This window comes from Coturnix japonica, chromosome 11, assembly GCF_054131305.1.
Source record: "Coturnix japonica strain WE chromosome 11, WE-NBRP24, whole genome shotgun sequence".
NCBI classification, from domain to species: Eukaryota; Metazoa; Chordata; class Aves; order Galliformes; family Phasianidae; genus Coturnix; species Coturnix japonica.
Genome location: NC_140673.1, coordinates 26,106,121 through 26,114,128, shown reverse-complemented (window position 1 = coordinate 26,114,128; position 8,008 = coordinate 26,106,121). Strand labels below are relative to the sequence as shown.

The following is an 8,008-nucleotide window of genomic DNA, read 5'->3' as shown; positions in this document are numbered from 1 at the left end:
ACCTCCCTGGGATGCAGCCCAAAGACCTGCATGCATCCTGAAAATCTTTCTTTCAGTGAAAGCCCTTAGTATCCGACATGGCCGTGCTGATGGCAACATGCCAGTACCATGACTGCTGCAAGTCCCTTTTTCAGCTTTGTTTTACCATCACCTCTCACCTTTCCCACACTGTCCACTTTTCAGGACTTGTGGTTGGTGCTGGTTCCTCTGTTTGTATTTATCCCTCCATTAATTCAGCACTACCGTGCCATGGTTCCCATCTGGCATGAGACACTGCACTGCAGGACTCATGTTTACAACACATCGTGGTACCGCAACCAGCTCCAAAGCACTAATTCACATTACAGCTGGTCACCTTGTCTTTGGCACCTTCCCATGCCACCAAATTCAGAACCCCAAAATTACTGGTTACTGGGAGTTTAAAAACTTGGTGAGATGCTGCGGCTCCATTTACGCAGCGAAGCTGTGTATTGAAATATGAATTAGTACCGTGCGTATCGGCAGGGAGGACCATCTGCTGTGCTCAGCACCCGGGTTGGAAGCTGGTTGGCTGGCAGGACAGCATGTGTTTACAGAAAACCCTAACAGTTGTAAAGGAGCCATTTAGGTTTATCGTGTCAATTCCTGTAAAACTCCACGAGGAGAGATTCCTTTCACAAACTTGCATAAAAAAGACAGACAGACTCGTTTTGACCTCCCTGAAAACATGTGACAGCTGAGCTTGCTGCAGGGGTAAAATATCTAGAACAGCAAAAAAAAATCTTGTTATTTCCCCCTCTTATACATTAGACTCCTTGAGTACAACATCCATTCATAGCTTGGTTCTTGCATTATAATTTTGCTGCCTTTTATTTTCCTTCTGAGATACAAACATGTACATGATTTTCATTCCGTATTATGTGAGCCATTGTGAAAAAGCTGTCCAGAGTAATGGCTCCATTTCAAAATGATGCATGTGCCAAGATACAGGGATCATTTATTCTTCTTAAAAATGAAATGAGGATGGGATTAAAAATGTTATGTTTTGCGTAGATGAGCAATATTCCTCTAATCAACCATTCCAAAGGTATTGCCTCCCTGTAGCTTCTCTGTCATACAAATTATCCAAGGGAAGGCATATCTGAGCTCACCAAAGGTGCTCATGGTGCTGCATAAACATCCATCTTACAAGGGCTGTGCAGCTTGCATTGCACCTGGGGTTGTCTCATTGCTGTGCTGAGGACAGAGTAAAAGCAAGTATCCCTAGGGATGTTTCTGCATTGGGCTTTCTGTTTCCTTTCCATGCAAGGAGGAATTATTAAAAAACAATCATTGTAGTGAAAGTGATGAAGTCCTGACTGTTGTGTAACTGCTGTATTACACAGTCCACGTGCATATGGATGCAGAATAAAAAGAGATTGTTCTCCAGTGTCAAGCTGAGGCTCATGGTGTCCCATGCATGGCTGTGGCTGCTGGAATGGGAGAACAGGCAGGTCTGGGAGCATCTCTGCATCAAATTGCAATGTGCACATAGAAAAAATAAGTAAATAAATGTTTGTAACTGATATCCTAAACCTGAACATAGTGTAGTGGTATTTCACAAAGGGCCCTATGGCTTACATTAGATAGCCAAGATTGGGTAGGGACATGAGACTGGCTGGAGGGAAGAAGAGAAAATGGTTCTTACCCTTACCCAGGCACTGTGCTCCTTAAAATCTTCTCTCTACGTCACCTGTGAAGGAACCTAAGGCTGCCTATTTTCAGGCTGTGCGCAGTGCCCTCCTGGGTCAGAGCTGAAAGGGAAGAGCATCACAAGCCAGAGTGTGGAAGATGATTCACCACGTTATTTTCCACATTTAAAATATAACCCTGCTTTCTTGCCAATGTATCAATAGAGTCAGGCTCTCTCTCCTGCAGCATCTCATGTGTTTATATTTGTATATACACTACGTAATGCCTCAGCCAATACATCCAGCCATCTTCTTTTTTAATCTTTTTTATTTTGTTTTCTATGTTTTTGCCCCCAAGTGTGCACTGAGAGACTGGAACTACAGCACATCCAATGCTGCTTATATTAGCACAAGGTATCAGCAGCTTGACAGCAATGTATTGGGAACCACGATCCCATTTCAGGACTGGTCAAAACTGGTTAAAAAAAAATGAGTGGCTGATCTAACCAGGCTAAAACCCAGCCCAGATGTCAATGAAACAGCTGGCAAAGCTGTAATGCGTGTTCATCTATGGAGATTTTCTCAACTTCCATGGGGCATTGGGGCATAGTGCATCCCCACCAGGGTTTAATGCTCCTTGCGGGATTGGGGTTGGGAGGTTTAGTTGAGACAGTTGTGCAGAGCTCACAGTAAGGAAATAGGGCTGATATCCCAGCAAAGACCTTCCCCCAAAAGCATCCTGACTCAGGGATCTCTTTTTTTCTCAGAAAGTGGGACATAAATACAGAGTTAATTGGGACCGGAATCTGTGGCAATAACCTGTTTATGGGAAACCTCCTTTCCTAGTCCAGAAGAGCTGCAATCAGGCTCTGCCATCTAAAATTTGCTGCTTTGTTAAGGTTACATTCTCTGCTGGAAAAAAAAAAAGGTGAATTAGTTTGATATGTTTATTGTCCATTGTCAGGGCAGCCGTATTTTTTTCCGCTTTGAAAATAGATGTTGCTTCTTCTATGGCTGTATATTTATCCTTTCTTTTAGCTTTTTCATTACCGTTCCCTTTAATCATTTAATGAGGAGCGTTCAGGTTCCTGATGATTTAGAATTATGACTCACAGAGACACTGGCAATATCTTTGCTGGAGTAACGCCGATCCTCTAACTTGAAGACTTTAGATTGAAACCACATGTTCCTGCCGCCAGCTCCCCAAACAACCCCTGGAGTTGTGTGACTGTCACCAGAATGTAAACCATGGCCACTCTGTAACCCTCTGCTAACAAAAGCCACAGTATTTAAATTGCAGTTACGCTCCGAAAAGTGACTATTTTAATCATTTACTCAGGAGATCTGCTCCCTCTGCACATTCCAAATATCTCTGCAGGTTTTTATAGACTGAAATGAGATTTTACTGCTTTCCACCGCTCGGCCCTACAGCCAGACAGCACGGGGTGGGTGCTCCAGATTTGTTCCAGACCCTCTGAACAGCATGAGCTGAATTCCAGCCCTGCAGGGAGGGTGATGTGCCAGCCTGCTCCTGTCCCCAGGGTGTGTGGCATTGGGCAAGAAAGAAGGAAAGCCAAAACACAGTGTTCTTTCTCACCAGCAAACCAGGTAGTTCTTTGCAAGGGGAAAAATCCCAGTGAGGCCCCACGGGCTGGAAGGGCTCTTGGTTTGCAGCTACCTGCTCTGGGGAAGGAAATCAGGTTAAAATAACTGGGATCAAATGAAGAAACTGAAAATAGGAGAGTGCCCCGTTTTTGTGCCGCATCAGTATAAATAATGTCCCGTTTAGAAGCTTGAACTCACTTTCTACATTTATGAAATGTAATATATGTATTTTCTCCTGCAAAAAAAAAACCCGACAAACTCGCATTACAGTGTTGGGAACGTTACTCTGATATATGTGTACTCAAAATAAATGTTGGTAGGATAGGACTTAATTCATTTTAGATGGTTTTATTAGGCGTCTCCTAACAAATCCCAGAGTATGTAAATGAAATATAACGGTACGTACATATTCATCAGTCTGTTCTTGGAATTAAATATGAGTGCTGTGACATTTGGTTTTCAGGAATGACTAATTAACATGTGTGCAGGATGTTCTCATCTTCCTGCTTTGGAGTCCCGGAGTCAGGGAAAAGCAGACAAAACATATTTCCACTCTTTCTGTTGTAGTTTGCAAAGCAGAAAGCCTTGCACCACAGCCAAGAACTCCTCCGGCTTTTTTGTACCTGTTTGGTGCTGACACGGGGCTCCTTCTTGTGCATCGCTGTTGTTAAATGTCACATCTTCTGTGCCAGTGCTGGAAGTGCATACAATATAACCCGCTTTGCGTCTGGTCACAGAGCAGGTGAGCAGCAGAACGGCCTCTGGAGTCAGTGCTGCTTTACCTCCAGGCTGCAGAATTGGGCTGCCCATGCTCTGTGGGGTGGGTGCTCTGGGGACGTTTGAGTTTAGTTGATTTGATGCTGTGTTGGGGAGCACCAGGATTAACCGGGCTGTTGTGAAAGCCCAGAGTAAAGCTCACTTTTGTTTGCAGCGGTGCTGGCCACCGTCACTTTTGTGCCAGAGCACTGTGTGTGTGGGGCAGTGCTTTGAATTGATCAAGCAGAATTGATTTCTTTTTGAAGCAGGGAGGGCCGGCACCACGCTGCCCTGTCTGAGCATCCTGGAGGAGCTGAGCAGAACAAATCCCAGCAGGAACACACAAACCCCTATTATAACCCTTATAAAGCTTCCCATTGAATGCAAGCAGGTAGGTGGGAAGGACCCTTTTATTTCTTTTTTGTTGTTTTTTTCTTTCCTTTCTCAAAGCTCCCTCCCTGCCTTTCATGGAGCTGGGATCAAAGGCGTGCCGAAGGCATCACTGCCCACCCCATAAAGTCCTCTGCATCCTTTCCCTCACCCCCCCCCAAGAAGAGCAGGGCTGCTCAGGAGCATGCAGGGAGACCTCAGTCCTCTGGGGACTTTCAGGGCTGTGGGTGGCAAATCCTCCACCTACTTGGAGGAAATGAGCTCCATCGGCTGGGGACAATTTTGGGGGTAGTTTGATGAGATTCTCACTGTGGGTTTGGTTTTTTTTTTTGACGATGGTTCATGGAGCAGTTGGTTGATATGTTTGTCAGCGTTTCAACTTAAAGCTTCCTTCCTCTTGCAATAGTCCTCCATCCTCACTCCCCAAAGGGTGAAATCCCCCTGTCCTGACCCTGTGCTGGGTTCCAGACAGTCTGCCCTCACTCTGCTGCTGCAAACACTTGGGCTGGAGCCATTTCGGTGTCAGGAGGGACACAACTGGAACAGAATCATCCTGCTTCTTTTTCAGTCATCTTCATTAACTCTTGCAAGCTGCAGCCAAGGATGCAGCACTCTGAAGTGATGCACGGGATGCTGATGCTGGGTGAAAGCACAGTCCTTGCTCCCTAGGAAGGAACCTTTTCCGGCAGTGCTGCTTTTCAGCTGCTACAAGTCAAAACTTAGTGGGCTGTGCTGTGGCAATTATTTTTCCCCCAAAAAAAGCCGTTTCCTATGTATTTTACTGACAAAAGCCCGAAGCTTCCTTTCTGTGCTTTATTTTCTTTCTCCTCCGAAACGATCGTTAGACAAAAGCAGTTTTGCTGCTGGTTAATCAAGAGAGTGATGTGGCCCTGCATTTTAATCCTAAACCAATTAGCAGGATTTGACATCATGCCATTAGACTGCTTGAAACAAAAATCAAGGACAGCATAATGCTGCTAGAAAAGAACAATAACCATCAGCGCTGCCCTGTCAAAGGGGAAGGAAGAAATTTGGCTGCGTGTGTAATTTCCAAGCGATCCCTCCAACCTGAGCATTCAAATGAGGGAGCTAAATAATAATGAGTGGGAAAACGTTGAATCTCTAATCACATTACTCCAAACCGGGCTGGTTCTAGAAGCAGAAATCACTGTTCCTGCTCCTGAGCTGACACAGATCGGTTGCCTTTTCTTCCATCCTGAGGTCTGTGCTGTGATTTATTCACCCGGAGTTCCGTGCATGGCTCTGTGGGGAGGTTGCACACATGGTGGCAGCGATGCAGATGCACAGTGAGCGACCCAACATTTGGCCTCCCCATGAAACAACTCCCTGGACACAAAAACCTTTCTCTTTGTCCAGCAATAATCAAAGAACAAAACACCTCTTAGCAACCGTACTTTGCCGCGGGGCTGATCCTACAGCGGCAGTGCCAGTGCCAAGGTTGGAGCCGGGCAGCAGTAAGCTGCCTGCAGGCAGGAATAAGCCTCAGGAAGATGCATGGGGAGAGGAGAACACATCCAGGCCCTGCAGCGAGCTCCTTCACCCCAGCACATTGGGGCACAGTGCCCACTGGGGCTGGCAGCAGAGAGCCAGAGCAGTGTGGAACCCGGCGCCTCGTAGAGCAGGCATATGGCCGGGCTGCAAATGGATGGGTTTATGTCCCATGCAGTGTTTTCGTTGATATTTATTTTGATTTAATTTGGCTAATGTGCAGGGGGGAAAAAACGAAAACGCCCCGTGCTCCTCAGCATCTGATGAGGAGCTGAATGCATTTGGAAATTAGTATTCACACATAGGCGGCGATCTGTGAGGTCTGCCCAGCAACTGTGCTTGAAAATCATGAGTCACCCCATGTAAATCATGGGATGACCCTCAAATCAGCAGGTTTTTATAAATGTTCCGTTCTTTCTATGAACATCAGAGTTTCTTGTGTTTCTTCTTCAGCCTTTTGTCCATTGTTTAATTTTCTTTGTAATAAAAGTGTAGCTTCCCACACCCTCAAAAAACCTCAAAGAGAGGGGGTTTGAAAAGCATATTCAAAGATAAGGAGATTTAGGATAAAATAGAGGAAGACAGTGGTTCCTTGCCCTGGCATGGAGAGGTGGGGGTGGAGCTGGGGAGGGCTGGCAGCAATGGTCACTGATGGCAGCTGGAGTTTAAGGGACCAAGTGGCAAATCTCTGCCAAATGCCTCCAAACTTGGGCAAGTGGTAGAGATTTTCCTCTCTTGCAGACACAAAATGGGGTAAAAACATTCCATTTACTGCATAGAAGTAAATGCCTTGAAAATACTGGGTGCCACAGAAATGGCAGAGTTGTGCATAGACTTTGCTGTCTTCAGAACACCTCAGATCTTCCTCACCTCACTTCTGGATGGAAGCACATTCTCACCACATTGCCCAGCCCCATCCCCCAACTCAGTTTGGCCACCAGGGCAGTGACAGGAGGTGCAGGGTGCAGATCTCCGGGGGCCTTTTGGCAGCAAAATGTTTGTCCTGGAAATTTGGACTGGATCCAGTGTATCCAAGCAGTGCTTTGGAGCAATGGTTTGGACAGTCCTGCAGGGAAATTGGGACCTAACAAACAAAACAGTTAAACAGAGAACAAGTAGCGGCAATGAGAGAAACTGTTTCTATTAAACCACTAAACCATTTATGTTAAAATAATCATATTGGCTTTTTTTTTTCCACATCTACTTTTATCAAGTATAAGTTTGGAGATCACATCTCTAAGAAAATAACTGCCTCAGAAAACAAAGTCTTTCTTTTGTTGTTGTTTTCTTTTCTAATAATGCAATTGTCCATTCTTGGTTTCCACCTCCTGAGTCAGTCTTCTCAGACTTGCTTTATTTTTATGTGCATTCCACCTTCATTTCAGCTGATTCCTTTTGATCTTGGCAGCATATCTATAAGCAAACAGGGATAGAACAGCATCCTGTGAGTTCCGCTGTCCTTGGAGGATCAGGGCATGACAGGAAACCCCAGGTCATCTCCTGGAGCCAGTTCTGAGCTGCAGCTCAGGCAACGCAACAGTCCTTGTGTGTGTGATAGCTTTTTTAATAGCCAAGCAGTTATCATAATTGTGTTTGTAATATCAAGGGTGCATTATCATACGAAGTGATGGTGACTGTTCAATAGTTACAAGAAGCACTAATTAAAAAGGAAGTTCTCCTGTCCTAGCAGTGTTCCCTAATCCCCATTATGGAAATTGGTTAAGCCAAGAGAATATTTCCTTTATAGTTTGAGCTCTTCAGAAAGCCTTTGATGTCCTAAGCCAAAGCAACGACCCATCAGTATCTAAGAAATGTACTTGGGTCCCCCATGCCAGCTTTTCACTTACTTCTGTCATTTAATTTCCCACATAATATGAGAAAAGTCTCAGCCAACATCTTCATTTTCATTCATTAGTGAAATAGTCGCAATAATACGACTCCGTGCTTAGCTCTCTCCAAGGGACTTGGGAGGTGTCTGTCACTGCTGGGTGTATATATGAACATCCCCCCCCGTACAAAAATGAATGGTTAGAAAAGTTCCTGAATATTGAAAAGGTCAAAGCACTACAGGACCATTATTACCACTCAGAGCTACATGA

The 8,008-nt window shown here is 45.1% G+C and overlaps 1 long non-coding RNA gene across 1 annotated transcript; it reads left to right on the top strand.

Moving 5' to 3' along the window:
- Positions 1–3,803: 3,803 nt before the first annotated feature.
- Positions 3,804–4,327, top strand: LOC146759078 (uncharacterized). The gene is made up of 2 exons (XR_014932920.1): positions 3,804–3,996; positions 4,280–4,327. It is a non-coding gene; the product is annotated as an uncharacterized LOC146759078 (long non-coding RNA).
- The last annotated feature ends 3,681 nt before the right edge of the window (positions 4,328–8,008 follow it).